This window comes from Sturnus vulgaris, chromosome 5, assembly GCF_052056855.1.
Source record: "Sturnus vulgaris isolate bStuVul1 chromosome 5, bStuVul1.hap1, whole genome shotgun sequence".
Lineage (NCBI taxonomy): Eukaryota > Metazoa > Chordata > Aves > Passeriformes > Sturnidae > Sturnus > Sturnus vulgaris.
In genome coordinates, this window is record NC_142247.1 from 27,941,766 (window position 1) to 27,959,144 (window position 17,379).

General features: G+C 44.0%; 1 pseudogene; it reads left to right on the forward strand.

Moving 5' to 3' along the window:
• Positions 1–12,357: 12,357 nt before the first annotated feature.
• On the forward strand, positions 12,358–14,455 carry LOC148223629 (endogenous retrovirus group K member 5 Gag polyprotein-like; annotated as a pseudogene).
• Positions 14,456–17,379: the final 2,924 nt, after the last annotated feature.

A 17,379-nucleotide genomic window follows, 5' to 3' on the forward strand; every position in this document is an offset into this window, starting at 1 on the left:
CTTTCACATGCCCAAGGATATTTTCTTAACCTTTCTCTGGTGCTGACTAGCCTTCATAGTAAGCCCACAAGAAAACTGAGTGACTTTCTAAAACTTATTCTACTAATTAAGAGATACTTAGAAATCAGGCACAGCCTTTAGAATGGTATGTGATGGACAGGCACTTTCCTTCCACTTGTGTTTGACTCCTTTCTACACCTCCACTTCACGTCAAGGTGATGGCTATTCTGCATCATGAGTAACTCATTCCCTGTGATCCTTTTTTTCACTTCCCAGAAAACCTTTGCAGAGTTGGTGGGACTTTAATCAAAACTAAGAATGAAGGACCTTATCAACAAATGTTTCTGCCTATTCCTTTCTCCATCCTATGAAAAGACAGTGTGTTTGCTGTTGGATTTTTATTTCTATAAGGACATCTAAAGCAGTACAATCTTGGTAGCTGTCAAAGCAGCACCCTTTGTTTGCTGTCATCCTTGTACACTCATACAGTGATCTAATACAAAAGTATCTTCTGCCTTCTCTGGTGAGTCCAGCTGTTAAAAATCTCTAGTGCAGGTGTTTCCAAGACCTTTCACAAAATGCAGTTCGTCAGTTCTAAAATGCTTCTCTTGATCTCTCTGCTTCAGCTTCCTTGGAGCAAGGCTCCTTGTGCTTTGGTTTATGGAAGCTAGAGACTGTGTTCTCCCTCCAACACCTGCTATTAGTCATTTGGGCAAGTGGGTGTGTATATGTAGATCCATACATACACCCATTCACAAGAAAACTCTCTTAAGAGGAGCTCAGAGCTTACAGAGCTCGGAGCTTTTTAGAATACGTAGTCACACTTTGAAACTGGAGTCACTGAAAGCCATAAAAACTCACCAAGCCATGAAACCTGATCCAGATGCCTCAGCATTCCCGTGTCCCACTGCTCTCACCTATAAAAGCCCATCCATATTCCTTCAGCTTCCCAGCAGACCACTCTTTTTATGATGTGCATGAAATTTGGTTTCTGTTCTATGGGGTTCAAAGACCATTTTAGTCGAATCAGTCTGTGTGCAATATAAAGGTAACAGGAAAGGAGAAGCCACTGACAGAAGAAATGGTTGGATCTGATGCACACACAATACCCCTTGGGGATGGTGAAGGATTGTGCAATACAGACACAGCATCCTGCCAGACCAAGACCACCAGACTCCTATGAGGGAGCTCCACCACAGTACTGGTAGGAGCTATAGGGTAAATACAGAGAGTATATTTTATTGACGTCACTAGCCAGCATTACTTAGAACAGGGCTAAGCACAATTGCAACAAGAACTGCCTCCAAGCTATTCTATTTATATTCCTACCAGAGCTACCATTGGTACAGTCATCCTGCTGCTGAAATCCTGACACTGTCGTTACCAGTGTAGCCACAGACCAGAGGAGATCATTTTGGTTCTTTTCAGAATTTGGCATGTCTTAATACCAGGAAAAGCAGCATTGGCAGGGGGTGGAGTGTGCTATTTGCACAGGACCTGCGTCAGGATTGGCATTCAGTGAATAGCAAGACATATGAAGGCATTTTATCCCAATATAGAGAATAACGCATCTTCCTCTGCGTTGCTGGTGGTAACTTTGGCAGCCCAAGGAACAATGGTAATTGCTTGTTACTGTGGAAACAAGACCTCCAGAAATAACACTAATGAGCCAGCAGGGTCGTGGGAGAAACACAAGCATACTGTCTCCTGCAAACATACATGATTTGGCTGCACAGAGGAGATGGGACTCTGGGGAAAGGAGCAATTTATTTAAATGCAACAGGAACCCAGCACAACCTCCATTCATCCCCCATGCCAGTCTGAGCCAGCAAACAATTTAAGTTACTTGAAAAAAAATGTTCAGATAATTTTGGAAATCATTGTTTTTCACATTCCTCCCTGCCCTAAGTTTTGGGGAAGTTGACTGGGAGATCCTCCCTCCTTTGGAGGGAGCCATTTTGTGCAACACATTCTGATAGGAAGATGTCTCCAGAAGTCTCTTGATGAAAAGCACGTTCTTACAAATTTCCCTACCAATTCTGCAAACACAAGGGATGTCAGTAATCTGGGAGATGGGTCTATAAGCATCTGAATGGCAAGGTCCTTCTCCTGATAACAGTCTGTTCCTGATCCACCACTCCAACCTAAACAAGATGAAAGGAGGAGTGTGTACAGCAGAAGAGGGGAAAGAAAAGTAGGGGACACCAAGAGCTTACTCCACCCTCAGTATGTTCCTTTTTCCCCTTTCATGCTGTGCTGCTCTCGACAGAGAAGACAGTGTAAAGGAAGGGAGATGGTGGATGGTAACCTGTGAACACAGCTATTTTTTCTGCTCCATATTCTTTTGCCTTGTAAAATCCCCAAAATTATGCTTTCTGCCCCCAGTTCCTACTGGGACAGCAGTGTGGTGGGTGGGTGCATATTTATAGTCAGCTCAGCCTCATGTGCTAGATGCCAGGAAGTGGACCTAGTGCTCAAACTGCCCTGAAGATTCTTCCTTCTGCCTGCCAGTGCCTACGAGGCTGTTAAACTTGATCTTCCTACTTAAAGGTGATGTACTTCAGATTAGCAGGTAGGCTCAAAAGAGCAAAGACAGGCACAGAAGCCAGTTAGCCTGGGCCAGACACTTTCAAACACGTCCTGCCTTAACATGAAGGAATGTTTTTGATTGCTTCACCCTACAGAGTAAAGATAAGAAGATGTAAACATCAGTCACAGGGAGAAGAAAGGCGTGAGCGTACTCAGATGACAGAGCCTTTTTTATGGTGGCTCCTGTGGCAGGCCAGGAGCTTCTCAAAAAGCAAATAAACAGGTAGGGTCACCACTTTGCTTGTGATTGCACTCCCTTGAATCATTTTTATTCACTGTTTGTTTATTAGCTATACCAAGAAGCCTCAGATAAAATCATGGTACTACTGCACAGATTAGGAACATCCCTGAACACCAGCTCTTGCCACACTGTATGCCCACACAACAAGCAAAAGGAGAAGAAGAAAGAGGGTGCTGTCTATAGATGGGGACCTAAGGCAGCAAGACACGGAATGACTCATCCATGGTTATGTCAAGAGTTAGTGGCAGTCAGTAGTTCACTAATAGCAACTTCAGTTTGCACAACCTTTGTCCAGAGCCTTAATCATAAACTCCTCCACTTTCCTACAACCCAAAAATGGAATATGGGCAAATAGTGTGAAGAAGTTTAACATACAAATGGGAAATAAAAATCAGACATTAAATTATCAAGATGTTGGCATGTCCTTCAAATATTATTGAATTGACACAATATTGTGGGCAAGGGTTCTCCAAAGCTTTAATAATTTTAATTTCAGAAATCTTAATCACATTTGTGTGAGGGGGTTTTGACTCTTCAGAATAAATAAAAATAAACAAAAAAAAACCAAACAAACAAACAAAAAAAAAACCTGAAGTTGCTCTGACATGTATGTCAAACAAAACAAAATAGTGCTGTGTGTATATTGAAACCAGTAAATTAACAGTATGGGCCCCCCTTCAGTATTTCTGCTTTTCCCCAGCAACAGTGGGTGATATTGCAGATATTGGAGCAGAGCATGGTCCAGCAACTCCTAGAGAGCCAAACTGGTTTGGAGCTGCAGCCAGAGAATGATGGAGCCAGTTGAATAAGGGAGGAAATTGCCCCAAACACTGCTCCTTTCAAAAAAAATAAAAGAGTTTAAATCCATACAGCCTCTCTCTGATGTGGTTACATAAGCAGTGGCCAGTGCGTAAGGACCTCACAGATGTTAAAGAAAGAGAGGAGAGATGAAACTCAGTTTGGGTAGCAATTTCTGTGGTTGTAGCCACATATTTGCCTAGAGCATCCCACCCCTCCAAACTCAGAAGGTTACCATGGTGACAAATTTCAGCTGTAGGTAAGGCAATGTTTCTGTATGAGAGCCATTTTGTAGAAATATAAAACCTAAAGATTAAGCCCCATTGCACCATTTGTAATCTTCGTTGCCACATATTCACAACTAGATGAGCTTTCTTATCTCCAGAACAGTTAACCAAAATGCAAATAAAGCTGCTTTGTTTTAATTCATATGTTCTGCTAATGGAGCTCATCTCCGTACAGTAAAATAACGCTCTCAAATTCAGCAAAAAATGTAGGTATTCATTTGCTTCCAAATTGTGTCTAAGGGAGTTATTAATACTTTTGATTCTCAGAAGACAGATCTATTCCATTGTTTGACTGTGAATTACAAGAAAATTGCCTTAAATCACGCTTGGATCCAATTCATAGCACCTTAAGCACAGCGAGTCCCCAGTGCAGCCCACATCACGCAAGCACGGCAGGGAGCCAAGCACAGCTCGTATTGTAGATTTCCTCTCAGTAACTCAGGAGATTACAGCCTAATGATCACATGTTCAACCAGGCCTAAATCATAGATCAGCTTATGAAAGCCATTACAGTAAACTCCCTTTCCTCCCATCCTGGGATTCCTAAGTAACTGGCATGTGCTGAGGTGCCATTTCCTCAGCTGTCCCAGCCTGAGCAGTTCTGCTGCTTTAATTTCTCTGAGGCTTAGCACAGACACGGGGAGTCACACAGCCTTGGACCACCAACACCTGTGAGCCAGGGGCAGAGTGCCAGCTGCTAGAAGCTCCTGTAAGATTACTGACCTTAACACTGCTAAAGCTTTGTGGCATTCAACGATGCCTTTCTCTGCAAACTCCTCCTTGCACCTTGTGTCTCACACAGACACCAACATGCCTGGGGCTGTAAAACCATCCCTCATAGCCAGAGCACAGCTGAGTGACACTCTGGCTTTAGTAGGGTCAAATGAGCAGCAAGACAATCATGGGATAAACCCCTGCCTTAAGCAATATATCCTTTTATGAAAAAAAAAAAAAAAAAGGGCTGGAGCACTACTGAGCATGGGTCCATGACATGTCTGGCATGTCATGCATTTCCACTTCCTTTGTTTCCAATGCAGGAATGAAGGCTCAATCCTTCCTTCTCCTCATGAGCCCGTGCAGCATGTACTGCTTGACCATCCTATTAGCACACACAGCCACATCACAAGCATTGCAGAGAATTCATCATGCTTTATTTAGCCTTCAAATTGCCTTTCAGTCGTCACAGAAATGTATTGATTGCAATTCATTCACTGTGTAAGGATTTACAGTAAACTATGTCTCAGTGAATAGTGTCAGGTTAATTGTGCACTGAGCTCAAATACACAACCAAAGTTCAGCCCTCGCCCAGCTAAGGGGAGGGCTCTCTTGGCAATTTATAGTGTCCTCTAGCCATGGGAGCAGAAGAGGGAGCAATCACTAACCAGTAAAGCCAGCAGCAGCTCTGAGTTTTTATCACACAGCAGCAAATGGGCCTCTATTGTTTGTGATAGGGTGAATATCCTTGCTGCTCACCCTTCTTCCATAGATTGTCATGGGACTGTTTGTACTGGAGAGTCCAAGTTAAAAAAAGGTTGGTCTGGTCAGAGTTCAGATGGGCACAGGACTGTGTAACCAGCCATTTCATCCACTTCAGTAGGACCAGCTATTTAAACCTGTCTATTGCTTTTGCATAACCTAGTTTTGGTAGCAGGGGGCTACAGGGTGGCTTCTGTGAGAAGCTCCCAGAAGCTCCTTCTATGTCTAGCAGAGCCAATCCCTCATGGCTCTAAAGATGGACATGCCAGTCAAGGCAAATTATTGTAATAACATCTCTATGATAACACATTTAAGAACAAAGATGAACAAAAAGTGGTTGCACAATTTTAACTGGCATGAGAACATCTGAGAAGAACAACTCTGCAGACACCAAGGCAGGGGGAGAGGTGCTTCAGGCACCAGAGGCGGGATTCCTCTGCATGCCATGGTGAAGACACGGTGAAGCAGCTGTGCCACTGAAGCCCACAGAGATCCACGGGAATGCAGAGATCCACCTGTGGCTCATGGAGAAGTCCTACACTAGAGCAGGTGGATGAGTGAAGGGCAGCTGTGAACCCATGGGACACTGGTGGAGAGAGGGGCCTTCCTCTCAGGCTGGAGCAGCATTTCTGTGAAGGACTGCCCATACTGCAGTGGTTTGAGGAGGACTGTTGCTTTTGGGATGGACTCGTGTTGCAGCAGTTTGCAGGAAGTTGTTGATTGTGAGATGGACTCACATCAGAGAAGTTAATGGAGAACTGTCTTCCATGGGAGGGCATGGTTGGTTTAGCACTGGCTAAATTGCCAGTGCACCCACTAGAATTATTTACTCATTTCTTGCTGTGAGATAGGATTAGGAGAAAAGCAAAATAGGCTCAAACATTGAAGGGTATAAAGAAGAACTTTATTAACAGAAACTAAAAGAAAAAATAGTAAGAATCAGAATAACACTTTCAGAAGACTTTTCCTCCCAAACCTCTTTTCTTTCACACTGACAATGTACAGAAACAAATCAGTCAGTTTACCATCTCTAAAATAGTCTTTCTCTAATTTACTTAGGGAGGGAGAGGAGTCTCTCTCACTCAATCTATGGAGACTTCTCCACGAGAAAACAGTTCTCTCGTGGCTCAATGTCACAGTGAATCAGCCACCTGGGAGAATGGAAATCCGATCACTGTGTAAAAATCCCTCCCATTTTTCAGCTTTTCCACAGATGAATTTATGGACCATGTCAACTTACGGGGCACTCTTTAAGGATGAGCAGTTCAGAGCAAAGTTTTCTTCATGTAACTCTGAGAATAGAGAGCATCTCTTCATCCCTAGGGGCAGAGGGCATCAAACTCTTCTCTCTTTTCCCTCTGTGTTCAAACTTTTTATGAGATCACAAGCTACTTCAGCATCTGCTTACTTCAGCATGAATGCCTTTGCTCTTATTTCAATATGAACACTTCACCACCCCATAAGCCTTTCATAATTTAGAGGGAAACAAGATGTGCTGGTTTGAAAGTAAAACCAGTGAGAGACTCCAAGTCTGAAATAGAATTTAATAGGAAAAAAGAGAAAAAATAAAATACATGCAATAGTACAGAAGAACACCACTGACAGAGTCAGAATACAACCTGACACCCCGCTAGTTAGGGTGGTGGTAGCAGTCCAGATGAAGTGGTCTTGTTGAAGTAGTGATCCTGTAGAAAGGTCTGGTAGCTCTTGTCCTCTGGAAACCAGTGGGTAAGGGCTGCTCTGGTGTTCCAAATATCAGTTTTTACCTAGATAGGAAATGTTTGGCTCCTGCCCCGGGAGCATTTCACAATGTAATTTTATCAGTCAGGCAGTGGGACTCAATGGCCCATTAACAGAAGATATCTTCTGGAGGAAGGACGGATAGTGGAAAAGATAAAGATGACTGACCCACCTGGTTTTTACAGATGGCCCATTAGCAGAGGATATCTCCCACAGAGATAAGGATCACTGCCCCACCTGGTTTCAACAGATGGTGATAGAATACATACTTTTGAGCACATCTTTACATTGTAACCTAGGACACAAGAGAGTCTGATTAATGCATCATATCTTCTCCATAACTTACAAAATAGTTTCAGTCTAAGAAGACATCTCCTCATCCCCTCTCCACTGGGACCTGACTCTTCCTTCCGGTCTGATCTTGATGTCTCCATGTTATTTTCTGTGCATGTCTTCATCTCTGTCCTGTTCTTCCACTTAGGAGAGAGGATAGAAGGTCTGAAAGTCTCATCTAGGCAATGATGGAGTGAATATCTTGCCCTGCAAATGGTCATGTGATCTATTTAGAGCTATTTATGATAGCGTGTCTTTCAGTAGCTGCACTGAGGCTGGGCCAGGGTAGCAAGGGCCCAGTCAGGAACTATGGTAGTTGCTGTGGCAGTATTCTATTCCCGGGGAGCCCAGCTCAGCCCCCACTGGGCCACAGGGGCTGTGGCAGGGTGGGCCTGGTCAGGAGCTGCACCCAGGGCCTGGTGGCCTGGTGCTCAGCCTGGGCCGGCAGCAGGGTAGGGATAAATTTCAGCTAGATGTTAACAGCAAAAGCGTTTCAGCCGAGCTGCCTCAGGCTGTCTGGCCATGCTGGGGCAAGAGAGAAGCAGGCAGGATCTCAGTGGCCAAAGGGCTTCCCCTCCCTAGCAGTCACTGGGGCCCAGCCCTGCCAGGACAGGGTCCCCCTCCCCAGGCCACATGGCCCTGCAGAGCCTCCTGCCCACGTACCTATATTCAAGTGGGAGAAAGAAAAAGACACTTTCCCAGGCTTGTTCATTTTAAAATACGTATTCACAGTGGTGTGTTTAACTTTCTCAGTGGTTTAACAGATTGTTAGCTCTCAAAACCAGTCACTGATTGGTTTTTGTCAGACATAGAGGAAGCTCTCAGAAAAAATCATTTCCGTGAGTATCTTTTTCCCTCCTCACTAAATATCATATGTGCAAAACCAGCATAGAGGGATCCCATAGCACAGCAGGTGAAGGACTCCTCTCCCTGAGCAGCAGGAGAAGCCACGGGTGATGAACTGACCATAATCCCCATTCCCTGTTTCCTTACGCTGCTGGAGTAGGAGGTAGAGCTGGGAAGGAGGGAAGGGTTTTTAACAGCTTATTTTACTTCTCACTATCCTGCTCTGATATTGTTAGTAATAAATTCACTTCATATCTCTAAGTTGATCCTGTTTTTCCTGTGATGATACTTGATGAGCAATCTCTCCCGCTCCTTATCTCAACCTGTGAACCCTTTGTTGCATTTTCTCTCCTTTGTCTAGTTGCAGAAGGGAGGGAGTGAGTGGCTTTCGTGGATGCCTGGCATCTGGACATCATCAACCCATGACAACATGCTGCCTTAGACAGGGCCAGCATCGGCCATGCTCAGCTCAGCTCAGCTCAGCTACCACCTATGTCACTGTCCTTCCAGGCCCAAGCCCTGAAGTCTCTCTCCTTCACAAACGTCTGCCCCAACTACGGAACTGGTGATTATTATCCTGGCAGCCCAAGACACAAATTCTCCATGGAAAAATCACTTAGGAGAAGGAGGGACAATCTCTTGGGAATTCAATTTTTATCTGGAGCTGGCAGTTGTCTTCTTTCCGGATGAAGCAGAAAGTCAAGGTTCTTCCTGCTAATAGTCAAATTAAAAGTTAAATAACTTTTCTCTTTTTTTTCTAGCACCATTTCAGTATTTTGATCGAGTTCCAGCTTGGTTTAATTACATACTTTCTATCTGAATTCCTGCCCAAGCTTCATTTAGAGAAATTATTCATTTCCTATCTTCAACATTATTATTATTATTATTATTGTGCTTATTTGCACGATGGGCTTTGCATTCACTGTACACGTCTTCAGTGCTCTGATGGGCTCATCGGAGTGGTGCCGGTGGGATGGAAGAGAAGAACACTTCTCATCCACCACCCTGAAAAATCAGCCTTCCTTCCCATCACATACAGGCAATTTTGCACTACTGCACATTAGGGAATTCTCACAGTCACATCTCAGGTATGACAAAAATATTACTGGTTCCTCCTGAGAGCACGCCTGAATGCTGAACAGTAACATTATTTAGAAACAAAATTCTTATCTGACTGCAAATAACAGGTCAAAGGGAAAAATGTTCATTTCAGATTATTAATTTTTCTAGGATGCACATTCCCAACAGTGAAGACAAGGAGAAGTTGGGTAAGTATGGCAAAAACACATACCTTAGGAACATTTTTTTCTCTTTCCTTGCAAGGATTAAAGATTTGAACAGTCTTCATCCCATATGACAAACTTAGGTAAACCTCATAGAGCACATGGTTTTCTGTCCCATATTAATGGATGTGAACAGAGAAATTTGGTTTCTTTGTCATGCTGAAAGCAATATTTTTCTTGCCATGGTGATTTATTTTCTACCCAACTGTTTTTGACAGCTTTTAGACTTCACTCCTCCATATCTCTCCAGTAGCTTCCCAAGTTTTATCATACAAGGTCAGAGAAAAGCAATTTTTCCTTCCTTCCATCTCAGCCAAGGGACCTAGTTTGAGAACTCCTGGAGACTGGCAGAGAGACCAACACAAAAGCCATTTTGCTGGTTCATTGACAGAAAGGCAGGAACAGGACAGCCAGAATGGAGAAGTACATAACTCCACACATGCTCAGGAACAGTTGTGATCATTCCCCATACATGAGGTCAGGCAAGTATTAGTTAAAATTATAATGAATATAAAATGGGTGGTCCTTTGATCTGCACTATATATTTTTGTTGAACAATAATATCCCTAGGACAAGAGCAAGCCTTGCATAAATGTCAGAAATGGAGCAAATACCCAGGCAGCCTATCTTAATAAATCAACTGCACTTCAGCTCCTGGCATTTCTTTGCTTTCTGATGTGGATTATGATCTGATTCCACACACAGGGCATTAAAATCAAAGCAATAGCAGCAGCTGGACAGGGATGAGACAGCTCCATGTGGATTTAATCATGGATAGATGCAGAGCAGTGATGGAGCAGAAGATGACATATCACTATCCAGTTGACATAGCACTTTCTAATGCTGAAATAAAACCCAAAACAGTTTCAGTAGCTCAGTCTAAGTCTAGAGGGCAAGCAAATTTCAGTGAGAGGACACCGGATCTTCTGCTTGTCACGCACATTCCTTCCAGAACTACACATTACCACAATCTCTCTTGAGAAAGCAGAAAGCCCTGCAGAGGCACGAAGTTTCATTGTCTGTAATATCAAGCCACGTTACCCGCACCTTTCCAACCTTGCCTTGGGTTAGACACATGTTTATTCTACAGAAAACTGGAAGTGATTTAAGACATTAGCATTCCTCAGATGCATGCCACCCCCAATCTCCTCACTCCTATCAGTAGGATCTCACTCCCACTGCCAGGAGGACAAAAGGTGCAAGCATTCTTCACCTACTGTTCTTCAAAGCCCATTATCTGAGCTTAAGGGGCTGGGGATGATGATCTGACGATGTACTGTAGTATCCTTCCAACTGCACTAGCTCAGCTGTGGTGACTGAAATTTCTAGCATTGATGGAAACTGAGCAGTTTGGGATAAGAACTTCTTAAACTACCTAACCTAGACACAAAAAAGCCTGTCCATGTCCTCAGACATCTTGCACATTCTCTAAACCCACTTCTACTCAATATGTAACATGTACATGTTTCACCCTGGCATTCAAATTCAGGTTCCTCACAGCACACAGGTCTGAATCTCCCCAGTTACATCATCTGGAGTAGTCACACTCAGCACAACTCTTGTGGTATTCGATGAGTATTAGCAAGTATTGCCAAGGCTATAACCAACTAACTACCCTAGAATCTGAGATTTAATACAACTTTGCATACTTGCAAGCAGATAACGAATATTCCAGCACAGCACAGCAAATAAAAAGAATCGAAAGTATATTGCTTTCAGTTATTATTAGTAGTGGTTTAATCCGGTAATTTTAGAGGCAATTTTAGAGGAGTACATACATACATGTTCAGGGACCAACTTATTACAGGTGTGATTATGCAACATATTTCTGGTATCACAAGCTCATACTGGCCCATAATACACCACGTAGATACACACTATGATTTCCTGAGGAAAGAGGTCTTTGCTTTACTTGCTTTGTTTGCTGCTGCAGGGCCTAGCCCAGCTCCCAGCACGGGCTGAAAACTAACTTGTCTGTAGCTTGTTCTGAACACGCTTGGTATTAAAGGGTCAATCTTCCCTCAAGTCATTTGCTACCAGGGCCATCTCCTTCCTTCTGTGATGCAATATTACTTAATGCTTGAAACACAAAGCTCTTTTCTTCACCAAGCAACTTCTATTGAAGTTATCTTGATGACATCAGTTACTTTCACAAAAGGTGAGAAAATTCAGCCTGAGGGCAGATAATTCAGCTTGAAGGCATCACAACGATAACCTCAGAAAGAGAAAAACCCCTGTTTTATGGGAATCTGAAGCTCAGCTTCTGGAGGGTTCCAAAAGTGATGGAAGAATTTATCCAAATTTCCAGGGTGAGGGCCCATGTGATGGCTAACAGCTGGCCTGGAGGTCTCACAGTTATAGGTAACCCTAATTATACTTATATAACTAAAATATAACTAATTCTATAACTACCTTAATTATATAACTCGACCAGTTTGGGCCATTGGGGAGCCGGTCTAGGCCACTGGGGACGCGGGCAGCTACGCCAGTTAGACAGGTGGCAACTAATTCAGCCAATCAGGACTTACTGCCTGGACTTCCAAAACTATATAAAGGGAACAGCACTCAATAAAAATTGGCTATTGCCACATGAACTTCATGTGTTGTGTCGTTGTGTCCGTCTCTACTGCGACAAGTAGTGATACCCAAAGTGACAGGCAATAGCCAGGCCAGAGGGATAGTGGAGGAGATGGAGCCCAGTGGAGGGGCAGCCAGGAGAGCTGCAAAGGTCCAGACTGTTTAAGTAGAGGAAGCTACTGGGGACATGGGGACGCAAGTTTCAATGGGAGAAAAAGCCGTGACTCAGGTATGGACCCTCCTATTACATAAACAGGGGATAAAATACAAGGAACAGGTTCTACAAGCCTTGCTATCATGGTGTAAGAGCCATGGACTGGACACTACCACAGAAGCTGCCTTTAATGTACAGACAGGGGAGCAGGCCAGCAAATTGATATTTGACTTAGCCTCGCGAGGCGATGAAACTGCCAAAGACATTTTAACAACCTGATGGCTGGTCCTGGACGCTTTAAAACAAGTAAGAGCTGAGTGGAGCACAAAAGCTGAAGCTGGATCATCCCATAAGGACAGAGGGCTGGGGGAAGCCAAGGGAGGAGTGACTGCCACCCTGGGTGCATGGGCAGAGAGGACAGGCAGGAAACCGGCAGGGGAGAGGCCAGAGTCGCCTGTCCCACCTTGCTGCTGGACGTCCTCTGCCGCTGGCAGCGGACACATGTGCGCAGAGCCTGAGCCTGCTCACACCGCGGCCACCAGTGCCATCTTTGTGCTCCATGCTCCATGTCACCGTTGGCACGCTCAGCATGCTGCTGCCCACGACTGAGTGGGCAGCCCAGCCACCGCTTGTCTCGGCCCCCAACAGCTATGGCGCGCAAGTGGAACCTGGAAATCAAGTAGCACTCAGCACTGGAAATGCTGACACAGAGCCACAAGCACCCGAACTCAGAAGTGCTGGCTGGAGGTTGCAGGCATTCAGCACTGTGGGACACTACACCATGCCACATTTACAGCTAGGGCTCAAGAAGCCCAAGGCACATTTTCCATTAGTAGATTCACAGTATCCCAAAGAGGGGGAATCGAGTTACCACACCCTTGCTGACCCATGAGAAGACCAAACTGTTGGTATCAGTTAACATCTCTACAGATGATCCCATCAGCTTTTGGGAGCAGATAAAATTTACAGCCATTGCAGAAGGGGAGGATCTTAATAGTGCTGAAAGGATTTCTGTGCCCATGCCTGCATTGTCATCAGGTAGTCAGGAGCCTGCAAGTGGAACAGTTAAAACATTCCCAGTACTGAGGGGCGATAGGACCACACCCGACAGGTATGCTCCCTTTCAGTGGCAGGTCCTCTCTGAACTGCATCAGCTAGCCGCCAAACATGCACTGGAGTCTCTGGCAGTAGCAAGCATGCTACGATTTTTAATGGCCAATGAGACTACACCCTTTGACATCAAGCAGATAGCGAAGCTTCTTTGTACTCCAATCCAGTATATGATGTTTGCGTCCACCTGGTGACGATATGCAGAGGACCAGGGGTTGCGGAATCTAGAGGTCCCACAGCAAGATCCACGTTTTAGGGGGGGAGCTTCTCAGCTTATGGGACTGCCCTCTGTTGATAATCCACAATTACAGGCACACCTACATCCTTCAATATTGGCACAAGCAAAAGACTTGGGGATACAAGCCCTGCTTTAGATTGCAGACATGGCAACACCAATCCAGATGTATTCTGCAATCAAACAGGGCTATAGGGAACCATAGATAGAATTCATGAAGAGGTTAAGGGATGCTGTGGATAAGCAAATAATAAATAATGATGCAATAAGTAAATTAATATTACAACCGGCATGGGATAATGCAAACGAGGACTGCAGAAGAGCTATCAATTTGTTACCAAAAGAAAATCCATCCTTAAACAAGTTAATTGATGTGTGTGCTAAAGTTGGGACTGATTAATATAATATGGCTTTGTTAGCTGATTCATTTGCAGCTGCTGTGGGGTTGTCACGTCAGTGTTATGGATGTGGACAACAAGGCCACCAAATAGCAGATTGTCCTCGCAAGACCAGCTCACTGGGGACACATCAAAACATAGAACAGTGACTACTATGGGAAACTGTAACCAATGTGGGAAGCCCAGTCATCTGGCCAAGCCGTGCAGGTCCAAGTTTCACTTTAATGGACAGCCTCTCAGTGAGCAGGGAACTGGGAACAGGAGCGCAGTGGGGAAGCATGCGCAGACACAAGCATCTTCCCGTCCCTCAGAGAAAACCTATGTGACCAGCTCACTGGAAGAACAAGAGAGTCAGCATGTATGGATATTTCCACCACCATCACAGTAATTATAAGCTCTTTCCAGGTACATACAGCTCCTCTCAAGACCTAGGGAGAGGGATAAGTGCTCAGTTGCTAGGGAGATCAAGTGCGACATTACAACACATTTTTGTCCACCCAAGTGTCACAGATACTGATTACACAGGACAGATATGTGCTATGGTGTCAACACCACCTCCTCCTGGGACTATCCCAGCAAAAACTTGTATTGTCTCCAGTATATACCTTTCAAGTCTTGTGTTCCCAAAACAGACCCAAGGACACAAAGAGACAGAGGCTTTGGATCAGCGGGAGAATCTCAGGTGTACTGGACTCAGGTAGTCTCTGATCGGAGACCAAACATGATTTGTACACTTACAATGCCTCAGGCAAGGCCACCTCACATAAAAGTCAGTGGTATGGTAGGTACTGGAGCAGACATAACCATCATTTCTGCAGACACATGGCTTCAATTTTGGCCTACCATGGCTGTAGGATCTGTTGTTGCTCACCTTGGAGATATCACACAGAGTCATCTAAGCAGTGAACTAGTGTTGGTTAAAAGTCCTGAAGTTCAAATAGTCACTATATGTCCCTATGTTACTGCTGCCCCACTTAACTTATGGAGAAGGGACACCTTATCAGCATGGGAGTCAGGATGGGAATGGATTTTTAGCTGGGGCCGCTGTATTAAAGGGTGAAAAATAGCCTACCTTAGCTTTGAAATGGCTTACTGAACAATCTGTGAAATTTTTCCTTGAAAAGGAAAAATTAAGTCCCCTTAAATCCCTAGTCCAGGAACAATTGGCTCAAGGACACATGGAGCCATCAACAAGCCCATGGAACACACCTATGTTTGTAATCAAAAAGAAATCAGGAAAATGATTTAAGAAAGATTCATGCTTTTATGGAAGGTATGGGTTCTCTACAATCTGGAATGCCATCACCAACTATGATACCTGCCAATTGGGAAATATTAATTGTTGATTTAAAGGATTGTTTTTTCACTATTCCCTTACACCCAGATGATACCCCAAAGTTGGCTTTTACAGTGCCTTACATCAATCATACAGCACCAGCTGAACAATGCCAATGGAAAGTGCTGCCACAGGGAATGAAAATAGCCCCACAATTTACCAGTGGTATGTTGCACACACACTCTCAATAGTGAGAACAGTTTCAGGGGCATATTGTTATCACTAGATGGATGACATCTTAATAGCAACACCGACCAAAGAAGGCCTTTTACAAATTCAGTCAGAATTGATGCAAGCAAGAATTTGGCTTACAAATTGCACCAGAAGGTTTACAGATTGAACCAAAAAAGATGCAGCAACAAGCACCATGGTAATACCTGTGAGTTAAAATATTAGATCAGACCATACAACCACAAACAATTCAATTCTCAACTAGAACTCAGACTTTAAATGATGCACAAAAGCTTTGGGGTATCATTAATTGGGTAAGACCTTATTTAGGATTAACCACCCCACAAGTGGCACCTTTATTTAAGCCCCTTAAAGGTAACCCTGAGTTAACCTCATCAAGGAAATTAACACCAGAGGCAAAAACCACACTTGAATTAGTAGAGCGGGTTGTAACAAACAGACAAGTGTATCAGATATGTCCAAAGGTTTGTATTACAGTATCGTGCTGGTTTTGCACATATACATTTAGTGAGAAAGGAAGGAGACATTCATGGAAATTATTTTTTCTGAGAGCTTCGTCTATGTCTGACAAAAACCAATCAGTGACCTGTTTTGAGAATTCACAACTTATTAAACCACTGAGAAGGCTAAACACACCTCTGTGAATACGCATTTTAAAACAAAGCCTGGGAAGCACTCTTCTTTCTTCCACTTGAATAGAGGTAAAAGGCTCAGCGGGATGGGAGGCTGCGGCAGAGCCGGGCCTGCGCAGCCCCATGGCCCACAGGCCTGGGGGAATGCCAGGTTTTCTTCCCCAGGCAGGCCCATGGCTGAAGTGCAGCTACTGAAAGACTCTCTATCATAAATAGCTCTGGGCGGCCACCCAGCAGGGATCACGTGACCATCTGCAGGCCCAGGCAAGCTGGTAGTCCTTCATTGCCCAGATGAGACTTGCAGACACTTTGTTCTCTCTCCTGAGTGAAAGAACAGGACAGAGATGAAGACACACAGAAAACAACACAGAGACGTCGAAGTCAGACAAGAAGGAGGAGTCAGGTCCCAGATGACGGGATGAGGAGAGTCGTGGACTGAAATTTTCTCTTGTAAGCTATGGAGAAGATAAATCAGATACTCTTGTTTCCCTGTAACTCATAGAAATGCATTTTGGGGTGGATGAAACATTCACATTGTAGATTTGAGCAGAGATATTAGTGCTGAAGTAAGCAGATGTTGAAGTAGCTGTGATCCCAAGAGAAGTTTGAACAGAGATAGAGAGAGAAGAGTAATGAGAACCCTTTGCCTCAGGGAAGAAGAAAGACCTCTCTTTTCAGAGATGAAGACAGCCTTTGCTTAACTGCTATAATCCTTAAAGTGAGCCCCATAAATTGACATGGTCCATAAATTCAGCTGTGGGAAAGCTGAAAAATGGGAGGAATTTCACGATTGCAGATTTCCGGGCAGCTGCTATCTGTGGAATCTGAAGCCACGAGAGAACTGTTTCTTGTGGAGAAGTCTCCACAGACTGAAGAGAGATACTCCTCCCCCTGAGAAAATTGGAGAAAGACTATTTTAGAGATTATAAACTGACTGATTTGTTTCTGTACGTTGTCAGTGTGAAAGAAAGAGGTTTGGGGGAAGGAGAAGTGTTCTGAAAGTTTTATTCTGATTCTTATTATTTTTCCTTTTAGTTTGTGTTAATAAAGTTTTCTTTATACCTTTCAAAGTGTGAACCTGTTTTTGCCTTTCTCTTAATCCTATCTCACAGCAAGAAATGAATAAATAATTCTAGTGGGTGCACTGGTAAT